Genomic DNA, 13580 nt, shown 5'->3' on the forward strand with positions numbered 1-13580 from the left:
CGCCCAAAGTCACACAGCAGACAAGTGGCTGAGGCAGGATTAGAACCCACGACCTCTGACTCCAAAGCCGGGGCTCTTTCCACTAAGCCACGCTGCCTTGCTTCCACATCCCCCTGACCTTTCCCTTCTCGGACTTTGAGAGCTGTGCATGTCCCAGACCTCGACTCCCCATGGTGAACTCCAGAAGACTCCCTCGGGACTTTCAGAAGCCCCTCTCCAAAATAATAATAATAATAATGGCATTTATTAAGCGCTTACTATGTGCAAAGCACTGTTCTAAGCGCCGGGGAGGTTACAAGGCCATCAGGTTGTCCCACAGGGGGCTCACAGTCTTAATCCCCATTTTACAGATGAGGTAACTGAGGCACCGAGAAGTTAAGTGATTTGCCCAAAGTCACACAGCTGACTGCAATTATATCTGTAAGGTACTTATTTACATTAATATCTGGATGATAGTAATAATAATATAGTATTATATAGTAACATAATATTCATTCATTCACTCAATTGCATTTATTGAGTGCTTACTGTGTGCAAAGCACTGTACTAAGCACTTGGGAAGTACAAGTTGGCAACATCTAGAGACGGTACCTACCCAACAGCAGGCTCACAGTCTAGAAGGGGGAGAAAGACAACAAAACAAAACATATTAACAAAATAAAATAAATAGAATAAATATGTACAAGTAAAATAAATGAACATATAGAGTAATAAATCTGTACAAACATATATACATATATACAGGTGCTGTGGGGAGGGGGAGGAGGGGGCTCAGTTTGTTCATTCATTCATTCATTCATTCATTCAATCGTATTTATTGAGTGCTTACTGTGTGCAGAGCACTGTACTAAGCGCTTGGGAAGTACAAGTTGGCAACATCTAGAGATAGTCCTTACCCAACAACGGGCTCACAGTCTAGAAGGGGGAGGCAGACAACAAAACAAAACATATTAACAAAGTAAAATAAATAGAATAGTAAATATGTATTATTATATTACAGAGAAGAAGTGTGGCTCAGTGGAAAGAGTCCGGGCTTTGGAGTCAGAGGTCATGGGTTCAAATCCCAGCTCCGCCAATTGTCAGCTGTGTGACTTTGGGCGAGTCACTTCACCTCTCTGGGCCTCAGTTACCTCATCTGTAATAATAATAATAATGATGGTATTTCTTAAGTGCTTACTATGTGCAAAGCACTGTTCTCAGCGCTGGGGAGGTTACAAGGTGATCGGGTTGTCCCATGGGGGGCTCACAGTTTTAATCCCCATTTTACAGATGAGGGAACTGAGGCCCAGAGAAGCTGACAGTTGGTGGGGAGTCTAGGAAAGTTGGTGGGACAGTTGGTGGGACAGTCTTTAAAATGGGGAGTAAGACTGTGAGCCCCCTGTGGGACAACCTGATCACCTTGTAACCTTCCCAGCGCTTAGAACAGTGCTTTGCACATAGTAAGCGCTTAATAAATGTCATTATAATAATAATAAAAGAATTATATAATATATAATATATTGTTATAATAATACAATAATGACAGTATTATACTGTACTCTCCCAAGCGCTTAGTATTGTGCTTTGCACACAGTAAGCACTCAAAGAATATGACTGAATGAAGCAGCATAGCCTAGTGGCAAGAGCCTGGGTTTGGGAGTAGGAAGATGTGGGTTCTAATCCCGGCTCCGCCACTTGTCTGCTGTGTGACTGTGGGCAAGTCATTTCACTACTCTGGGCCTCAGTTAACTCATCTGTAAAATGGGGATTAAGACTGTGAGCCCCACATGCGACAGGGATACATTCATTCATTCAAATTTTTTTTATGGCATTTATTAAGCGCTTACTATGTGCAAAGCACTGTTCTAAGCGCTGGGGAGTTTACAAGGTGATCAGGTTGTCCCACGGGGGGCTCACAGTCTTCATCCCCACTTTACAGATGAGATAACTGAGGCCTAGAGAAGTGAAGTGACTTGCCCAAAGTCACACAGCTGACAAGTGGCGGAGCCAGGATTTGAACCGATGACCTCTGACTCCAAAGCCCGGGCTCTTTCCACTGAGCCACGCTGCTTCCAATTGTATTCAATTGTATTTATTGAGCACTTACTGTGTGCAAAGCACTTTAATAATAATAATAATAATAATGATGATGATGATGATGTTTATTATTATTATTATTATTATTATGGTATTTGTTAGCGCTTACTATGCACCAAGCTCTGGGGTTGATACAAGGTAATCAGGTTGTCCCACGTGGGGCTCACTGTCTTAATCCCCATTTTACAGATGAGGTAACTGAGGTACAGAGAAGTTAAATGACTTGTCCAAAGTCACACAGCTGATGTGGCGGAGCTGGGATTCAAACCCATGACCTCTGACTCCTAAGCCCGGGCTCTTTCCACTGAGCCAGGCTGCTCCTCACTGCTGTAGAAAGCGCTTGGGAGAGCACAAAATAACAATATAACAGACACAATCCCTGCCCACAACAAGCTTTCAGTCTTGAGGGGGAGACAGACAATAATAGAAATAAACAAATGACGGATATGGGCATAAGGGCTGTGGGGCTGGGAAGGAGGATTAGAAAGGGAGCAAGTCAGGGGGACGTAGAAGGAAGTGGGAGAAGAGGAAAGGTGGGTTTAGTCAGGGAAGGATCTATTCCCGCTGTTATGAAACCGGGATCCTGGGAAGCAGGGAGAAGGGGGAGAGACTGCTTCAGTTGGCCTTGACGCCCGAAGCCCCGTCCCTCAAATCGCAACGTCCGAGCTGCAAAAATGGAGGGAGGTTGGTCTTCTCGTGTCACTGGACAGTTGGAGTGTTGCTCCCATTAGTCACCGCTCCATCTCCCTCCTATCGTTCCTCTACCAAACTCCTTCATTCCTTCAACAGTATTTATTGAGCGCTGACTGTGTGCAGAGCACTGTACTAAGCGCTTGGGAAGTCCAAGTTGGCAACATATAGAGACGGTCCCTATAGTTGTCTCCACCCTCTGACTTCCCTCTCCCTCCCGTCTAGTTCTTTCCCTGGCCGTCCTCCAATCTGGCTTCCCCCACACTTTGCTCCCCAGAAATTGCCCTCTCAAAGGACAGTGATGATCTCCTTCTTGACAAACGCAACGGCCTCCATTCCATCCTAATCTACTCTGGCCTAGAGTACCCTCCACTTTCATATCTGACAGATTTATCACTCTCTCCGCCATCAAAAATCACTAAAAATCACATTCCATCCAAGAGGCCTTCCCCACTAAGCCCTCATTTCCCCTGCCCCCTCTCATCATCATCATCATCAATCGTATTTATTGAGCACTTACTGTGTGCAGAGCACTGTACTAAGTGCTTCGGAAGTACAAGTTGGCAACCTATAGAGACAGTCCCTACCCAACAGTGGGCTCACAGTCTAAAAGACTCTCCTTTCTGTGTCACCTATGCCCCGGGATCTGTCCCCTTTAGGCACTTGATATTCACCCTACCTTCACCCTCACAGCTGTTATGTACATATCTTCTAGACTGTGAACCCACTGTTGGGTAGAGACCGTCCCTATATGTTGCCAACTTGTACTTCCCAAGCGCTTAGTACAGTGCTCTGCACACAGTAAGCGCTCAATAAATATGATTGAATGAATGAATGAATCTGTAATTTGTTTCAGCATGTCTCTCTCTCTCTAGACTGTAAACTCATTATAATAATAATAATGGTATTTATTAAGCGCTTACTATGTGCAAAGCACTGTTCTAAGCGTTGGGGGGATACAAGGTGATCAGGTTGTCCCATGGGGGGCTCATAGTCTTAATCCCCATTTTACAGATGAGGTAACTGGGGCTCAGAGAAGTGAAGTGACTGGCCCAAAGTCACACAGCTGACAGTTGGCGGAGCCGGGATTTGAACCCATGACCTCTGATTCCAAAGCCCGCGCTCTTTCTGCTGAGCCACGCTGATTCTCATAAATAGTTATAGCTATATACACATCATTAATAAAATAATGGAGCAGGTATCATAGCTCCATTTTCTGTGAGGAAAAGCAGTCCCAGAGAGGCTAGGTGACTTGCCTGAAGTCACACAGCAGGGAGAAGAATGGACCATATGATTTTCCAAGAAACAATAATAATAATTGTAATTGTGGCATCTGTTCAGTGCTTACTACGTGCCAAGCACTCTGCTAAGTGGTGGGATAAATGCAAGTTAATTAGATAGGTCCCATCCTTTTCCCATATGGGAAAAGAGAAGCATAGAGAAGCAGTGTGGCTCAGTGGAAAGAGCCCGGGCTTTGGAGTCAGAAGTCATGGGTTCAAATTCCAGCTCTGCCAATTGTCAGCTGTGTGACTTTGGGCAAATCACTTCACTTCTCTGGGCCTCAGTTACCTCATCTGGAAAATGGGGATGAAGACTGTGAGCCCCTGTGGGACAACCTGATCACCTTGTTACCTCCCCAGCACTTAGAACAGTGCTTTGCACATACTAAGCCCTTAATAAATGCCATTATTATTATTATTATTATTATTAAAAGTCTTCTCAACGAAGCCTTCCCTAAGCCCTCCTCTTCTCTTCTCCCACTCCCTCTGTGTCACCCTAATTTATTTATATTGATGCTACTGATGCCGATTTACTTGTTTTGGTGTCTGTCTCCCCCCCTTCTAGACTGTGAGCCCGGCGTGGGCAGGGATCGTCTCTCTTTATTGCTGAATTGTACTTTCCAAGCGTTTAGTACAGTGCTCTTCACACAGACGGCTTATTTTGATGTGTTGATACCTATAATTCTATTTATTTATATTGACGCCCGCTTACTCGTTTTGATGTCTGTCTCCGCACTTCTAGACTGCGAGCCCTTTGTGAGCAGGGATTGTCTCTATTGCTGAATTGTACTTTCCAAGTGCTTAGTACAGTGCTCTGCACACAATAAGCGCTCAATAAATACGATGGATTGAATGAAGGAATGAATGAATGAATGACTTCTTCCCCTCATTCATCCCCTGTCCAGTCCCACGGCACTGGAGTGACCTCATCTGGAAAATGGGGACTGAGACCGTGGTCTGCTGTGTGACCGTGGGCAAGTCACTATAATTATTATTATTTAATTATTGAGACTCTTCACTTCCCTGGGCCTCAGTGACCTCATCTGGAAAATGGGGACTGAGACTGTGGTCTGTTGTGTGACTGTGGGCAAGTCACCATAATTATTATTATTTAATTATTAAGACTCTTCACTTCTCTGGGCCTCAGTGTTCTCATCTGGAAAGTGGGGACTGAGACTGTGGTCTGCTGTGCGACCGTGGGAAAGTCACCATAATTAGTATTATTTAATTATTAAGACACTTCACTTCTCTGGGCCTCAGTGACTTCATCTGGAAAATGGGGGCTGAGACTGTGGTCTGCTGTGTGACCGTGGGCAAGTCACTATAATTATTATTATTTAATTATTGAGACTTTTCCCTTCTCTGGGCCTCAGTGACCTCATCTGGAAAATGGGGACTGAAACTGTGGTTTGATGTGTGACCCTGGGCAAGTCACCATAATTACTATTATTTAATTATTAAGACTCTTCACTTCTCTGGGCCTCGGTGTCCTCATCTGGAAAATGGGGACTGAGACTGTGGTCTGCCGTGTGACCGTGGGCAAGTCACCATAATTAGTATTATTTAATTACTAAGACTCTTCACTTCTCTGGGCCTCAGTGACCTCATCTGGAAAATGGGGACAGAGATCGTGGTCTGCTGTGTGACCATGGGCAAGTCACCATAATTATTATTATTTAATTATTGAGACACTTCACTTCTCTGGGCCTCAGTGACCTCATCTGGAAAATGGGTACTGAGACCGTGGTCTGCTGTGTGACTGTGGGCAAGTCACCATAATTATTTAATTATTAAGACACTTCACTTCTCTGGGCCTCAGTGACCTCATCTGGAAAATGGGGACTGAGACTGTGGCCTGCTGTGTGACTATGGGCAAGTCACCATAATTATTATTATTTAATTATTAAGACTCTTCACTTCTCTGGGCCTCAGTGACTTCATCTGGAAAACGGGGACTGAGACTGGTCTGCTGTGTGACCGTGGGCAAGTCACCATAATTATTATTATTTAATTATTAAGACTCTTCACTTCTCTGGGCCTCAGTGACCTCATCTGGAAAATGGGGACTGAGACTGTGGTCTGCTGTGTGACCGTGGGCAAGTCACCGTAATTATTATTATTTAATTATTAAGACTCTTCACTTCTCTGGGCCTCAGTGACCTCATCTGGAAAATGGGGACTGAGACTGTGGTCTGCTGTGTGACCGTGGGCAAGTCACCATAATTATTATTATTTAATTACTAAGACTCTTCACTTCTCTGGGCCTCAGTGTCCTCATCTGGAAAATGGGGACTGAGACTGTGGTCTGCTGTGTGACCGTGGGCAAGTCACCATAATTAGTATTATTTAATTATTAAGACACTTCACTTCTCTGGGCCTCAGTGACTTCATCTGGAAAATGGGGGCTGCGACTGTGGTCTGCTGTGTGACCATGGGCAAGTCACCAATTATTATTATTATTATTTAATTATTAAGACTCTTCACTTCTCTGGGCCTCAGTGACCTCATCTGGAAAACGGGGACTGAGACCGTGGTCTGCTGTGTGACCGTGGGCAAGTTACCATAATTATTATTATTTAATTATTAAGACACTTCCCTTCTCTGGGCCTCAGTGACCTCATCTGGAAAATGGGGACTGAGACTGTGGTCTGCTGTGTGACCGTGGGCAAGTCACCATAATTATTATTATTTAAGTATTAAGACTCTTCACTTCTCTGGGCCTCAGTGACCTCATCTGGAAAATGGGGACTGAGAGTGTGGTCTGCTGTGTGACCATGGGCAAGTCACTATAATTATTATTATTTAATTATTGAGACACTTCACTTCTCTGGGCCTCAGTGACCTCATCTGGAAAATGGGGACTGAGACCGTGGTCTGCTGTGTGACCGTGGGCAAGTCACCATAATTAGCATTATTTAATTATTAAGACTCTTCACTTCTCTGGGCCTCAGTGACCTCATCTGGAAAATGGGGACTGAGACCGTGGTCTGCTATGTGACCGTGGGCAAATCACCATAATTATTATTATTTAATTATTAAGACTCTTCACTTCTCTGGGCCTCAGTGTCCTCATCTGGAAAATGGGGACTGAGACTGTGGTCTGCCGTGTGACCATGGGCAAGTCACCATAATTATTATTATTTAATTATTAAGACACTTCACTTTCCTGGGCCTCAGTGACCTCATCTGGAAAACGGGGACTGAGACTGTGGTCTGCTGTGTGACCGTGGGCAAGTTACCATAATTATTATTATTTAATTATTAAGACTCTTCACTTCTCTGGGCCTCAGTGACCTCATCTGGAAAACGGGGACTGAGACCGTGGTCTGCTGTGTGACCGTGGGCAAGTTACCATAATTATTATTATTTAATTATTAAGACACTTCCCTTCTCTGGGCCTCAGTGACCTCATCTGGAAAATGGGGACTGAGACTGTGGTCTGCTGTGTGACCGTGGGCAAGTCACCATAATTATTATTATTTAAGTATTAAGACTCTTCACTTCTCTGGGCCTCAGTGACCTCATCTGGAAAATGGGGACTGAGACTGTGGTCTGCTGTGTGACCATGGGCAAGTCACTATAATTATTATTATTTAATTATTGAGACACTTCACTTCTCTGGGCCTCAGTGACCTCATCTGGAAAATGGGGACTGAGACCGTGGTCTGCTGTGTGACCGTGGGCAAGTCACCATAATTAGCATTATTTAATTATTAAGACTCTTCACTTCTCTGGGCCTCAGTGACCTCATCTGGAAAATGGGGACTGAGACCGTGGTCTGCTATGTGACCGTGGGCAAATCACCATAATTATTATTATTTAATTATTAAGACTCTTCACTTCTCTGGGCCTCAGTGTCCTCATCTGGAAAATGGGGACTGAGACTGTGGTCTGCCGTGTGACCATGGGCAAGTCACCATAATTATTATTATTTAATTATTAAGACACTTCACTTTCCTGGGCCTCAGTGACCTCATCTGGAATACGGGGACTGAGACTGTGGTCTGCTGTGTGACCGTGGGCAAGTTACCATAATTATTATTATTTAATTATTAAGACTCTTCACTTCTCTGGGCCTCAGTGACCTCATCTGGAAAATGGGGACTGAGACCGTGGTCTGCTGTGTGACCATGGGCAAGTCACCATAATTATTATTATTTAAGTATTAAGACTCTTCACTTCTCTGGGCCTCAGTGACCTCATCTGGAAAATGGGGACTGAGACTGTGGTCTGCTGTGTGACCATGGGCAAGTCACTATAATTATTATTATTTAATTATTGAGACACTTCACTTCTCTGGGCCTCAGTGACCTCATCTGGAAAATGGGGACTGAGACCGTGGTCTGCTGTGTGACCGTGGGCAAGTCACCATAATTAGCATTATTTAATTATTAAGACTCTTCACTTCTCTGGGCCTCAGTGACCTCATCTGGAAAATGGGGACTGAGACCGTGGTCTGCTATGTGACCGTGGGCAAATCACCATAATTATTATTATTTAATTATTAAGACTCTTCACTTCTCTGGGCCTCAGTGTCCTCATCTGGAAAATGGGGACTGAGACTGTGGTCTGCCGTGTGACCATGGGCAAGTCACCATAATTATTATTATTTAATTATTAAGACACTTCACTTTCCTGGGCCTCAGTGACCTCATCTGGAAAACGGGGACTGAGACTGTGGTCTGCTGTGTGACCGTGGGCAAGTTACCATAATTATTATTACTTAATTATTAAGACATTTCACTTCTCTGGGCCTCAGTGACCTCATCTGGAAAATGGGGACTGAGACTGTGGTCTGCTGTGTGACTGTGGGCAAGTCACCATAATTATTATTTTTTAATTATTAAGACTCTTCACTTCTCTGGGCCTCAGTGACTTCATCTGGAAAATGGGGACTGAGACCGTGGTCTGCTGTGTGACCGTGGGCAAGTCACCATAATTATTATTATTTAATTATTAAGACACTTCACTTCTCTGGGCCTCAGTGACCTCATCTGGAAAATGGGGGCTGAGACTGTGGTCTGCTGTGTGACCGTGGGCAAGTCACCATAATTATTATTATTTAATTATTAAGACTCTTCACTTCTCTGGGCCTCAGTGACCTCATCTGGAAAATGGGGGCTGAGACTGTGGTCTGCTGTGTGACCGTGGGCAAATCACCATAATTATTATTATTTAATTATTAAGACACTTCACTTCTCTGGGCCTCAGTGACCTCATCTGGAAATTGGGGACTGAGACTGTGGTCTGCTATGTGACTGTGGGCAAGTCACCATAATTATTATTATTTAATTATTAAGACATTTCACTTCTCTGGGCCTCAGTGACCTCATCTGGAAAATGGGGACTGAGACTGTGGTCTGCTGTGTGACCGTGGGCAAATCACCCTAATTATTATTATTTAATTATTAAGACACTTCACAAAGCAGAAAGTAGAGGAACCAGGATTTGAACCCACGTCCTCTGACCCCCAAACCAGGGCTCTTGTCACTAAGGCACGCCCACCCAAAAAGTCAGATAATAACAATAATGATGATGATTGTATTTAATAATAATAATAACGATGGCATTTATTAAGCGCTTACTATGTGCAAAGCACTGTTCTAAGCGCTGAGCACCGTTCTAAGTGCTGGTTGCGCTGTTCTAAGTTCAAATCTAATTATTTGATATTATCACACACACACCACAGACACTCTGTCTGGCTTCCTGTCTTATTAATATTATTATTAAGTATGATCATTATCACAGGATATGATGATGATTATTATGTGATATCATTGCACACACACACCACACACACTCTCTGTCTGGCTCTCTGTTCCTATTAATATTATTATCATTAAGTATGATAATAATGATCACAGCATATGATCATTATTATTATGTGATATTATTACACGCACACCCCACACAATCTCTGTCTGGCTCTCTGTTCCTATTAATATGACTATTATTAAGTATGATAATAATCATCACAGTTTATTAGTATTATTATTATGTGATATTATTACACACACACACCTCACACACACTCTGTCTTGCTCTCTGTTCCTATTAGTATTATTATTAAGTATGATCATAATCATCACAGTTTATTATTATTATGTGATATTATTACACACACACACACACCACACACACTCTCTGTCTGGCTCTCTGTTCCCATTAGTATTATCATTATTAAGTATGATCATAATCATCACAGTTTATTATTATTATGTGATATTATTACACACACACACCCCATACAGTCTCTGTCTGGCTCTCTGTTCCTATTAGCATTATTATTATTAAGTATGATCATAATCATCAGCTTATTATTATTCTTATGTGATATTATTACACACACACACCCCACACACACTCTCTGTCTGGCTCTCTGTTCCCATTAGTATTATCATTATTAAGTATGATCATAATCATCACAGTTTATTATTATTATGTGATATTATTACATACACACACACCCCACACACTCTCTGTCTGGCTCTCTGTTCCTATTAATATGATTATGATAATTATCACAGTATATTATTATTATTATGTGATATTATCACACACACACTCTGTCTGGCTTCCTGTCTGATTAATATTATCATTGAGTATGATAATTCTTATCAAAGTATATGATGATTATTATTATGTGATATTACACACACACACACTCTCTGTCTGGCTCTCTGTTCCTATTAATATTATTATTATTAAGTATGATAATAATTATCACAGTATATGATTATTATTATTATGTGATATCACACACACACTGTCTGGCTTCCTGTCTTATTAATATTATTATTAAGTATGATAATTATCACAGTGTATGATCATTATGATTATGTGATATTATTACACACACACCCCACACACACTCTCTGCCTGGCTCTCTGTTCCTATTAATATAATTATTATTAAGTATGATAATAATTATCACAGTATATTATTATTATTATGTGATATTATCACACACACACCACACACACTCTCTGGCTTCCTGTCTTATTAATATTATTATTAAGTATGGTCATTATTATCACAGGATATGATGATGATTACTATGTGATATCATTACACACACCACAAACACTCTCTGTCTGGCTCTCTGTTCCTATTTACATTATTATCATTAAGTATGATAAAAATGATCACAGTATATGATCATTATTATTATGTGATATTATTACACACACACCCCACACAATCTCTGTCTGATTCTCTGTTCCTATTAGTATTATTATTATTATGATCATAATCATCACAGTTTATTAATATTATTATGTGATATTATTAAACACACACACACCCCACACACTCTCTGTCAGGCTCTCTGTTCCTATTAACATTATTATTATTCAGTATGATAATTATCATAGTGTGTTATTATTATTATTATTATTATTATTATTATTTGATATTATACACACACACACACACACACACACACACACCCTCTGTCTGGCTCTCTGTTCTTATTCATATTATTAAGTACGATAATTATCACAGTGTATTATTTTTATTATTATTATTATTTTATATTACACACACACAGACACACACCCTCTGTCTGGCTCTCTGTTCCTATCAATATTTAAGTACGATAATTATCACAGTGTGTTATTATTATTTGATGTTACACAAACACACACACACACACCCTCTGTCTGGCTCTCTGTTCCTATTAATATTATTAAGTACGATAACTGTCACAGTGTATTATCATTATTATTATTATTATTATTTGATATTACACACACACACACTCTGGCTCTCTGTTCCTATTAATATTATTGAGTATGATAATTATCACAGTGTATTATTATTATTATTTGATATTACACGCACACACACACACACACACACACCTCTGTCTGGCTCTCTGTTCCTATTAATATTATTAAGTACGATAATTATCACAGTGTATTATTCTTATTATTATTTGATATTACACACACATTGTCTGGCTTCCTGTCTGATTGATATTATAAGTATGATCATTATTATCACAGTATATAATGATTATTATTATGTGATATCATCACATACACACACACATACCCTCTGTCTGGCTCCCTATTACTATTAATATTATTAAGTACGATAATTATCACAGTGTATTATTATCTGTACTTCCCAAGCGCTTAGTACAGTGCTCTACACATAGTAAGCGCTCAATAAATATGATTGATGATGATGATTATCTGTCTGGCTCTCTGTTCCTATTAATAGTATTAAGTACGATAATTATCACAGTGTATTATTCTTATTTGATATTACACACACACACTGTCTGGCTTCCTGTCTGATTAATATTATTATTATGATTATTATCACAGTATATGATGATTATTATTATGTGATATCATCACACACACACACACCACACACTCTCTGTCTAGCTTTCTGTTCCTATTAATATTATTATTATTCAGTATGATAATTATCATAGTGTTGTTATTATTTTTATTATTTGATATTACACACAAACACACACACACCCTCTGTCTGGCTCTCTGTTCCTATTAATATTATTAAGTACGATAATTATCACAGTGTATTATTATCTGTCTGGCTCTCTGTTCCTATTAATATTATTAAGTACAATAATTATCACAGTGTATTATTATCTGTCTGGCTCTCTGTTCCTATTATTATTATTAAGTACGATAATTATCACAGTGTATTATTCTTATTATTTGTTATTACACACACACACTGTCTGTATTCCTGTCTGATTAATATTAAGTATTATAATTATTATCACAGGATATGATTATTATTATGTGATATCATCCCGCACACACCACACACACACTGTTCCTATTAATATTATTAAGTATGATAATTATCATAGTGTGTTATTATTATTATTATTATTATTTGATATTACACACACACACCCTCTGTCTGGCTCTCTGTTCCTATTAATATTATTAAGTATGAGAATTATCACAGTGTATTATTATTATTTGATATTACACACACCCCCCACACTCTCTGTCTGGCTCTCTGCTCCTATTAGTATTATTATGATAATAATTATCACAGTATATGATTATTAGGAGATATTATTACACATACACACACACACTCTCTGTCTGGCTCTCTGTTCCTATTAATATTATTAAAGACGATCATTATCACAGTGTGTTATTCTTCTTATTATTTGATATTACACACACCCCACACACTCTCTGTCTGGCTCTCTGCTCCTATTAGTATTACTATTATTATGATAATTATCACAGTCTATTATTATTATGATATATTATTACACACACATACCCTGTCTAGCTCTCTGTTCCTATTAATATTAAGTACGATAATTATCACAGTGTATTATTATTATTATTATTTGATATTACACATAGAGAGACACACACCCCACACACTCTCTGTCTGGCTCTCTGCTCCTATTAGTATTATTATTATTATGATAATAACTACCACAGTATATGATTATTATGAGATATTATTACACACACACACACACACACACACACACCACACTCTCTGTCTGGCTCTCTGCTCCTATTA

The sequence above is a fragment of the Tachyglossus aculeatus genome, chromosome 4, assembly GCF_015852505.1.
Source record: "Tachyglossus aculeatus isolate mTacAcu1 chromosome 4, mTacAcu1.pri, whole genome shotgun sequence".
In the NCBI taxonomy this organism is placed as follows: domain Eukaryota; kingdom Metazoa; phylum Chordata; class Mammalia; order Monotremata; family Tachyglossidae; genus Tachyglossus; species Tachyglossus aculeatus.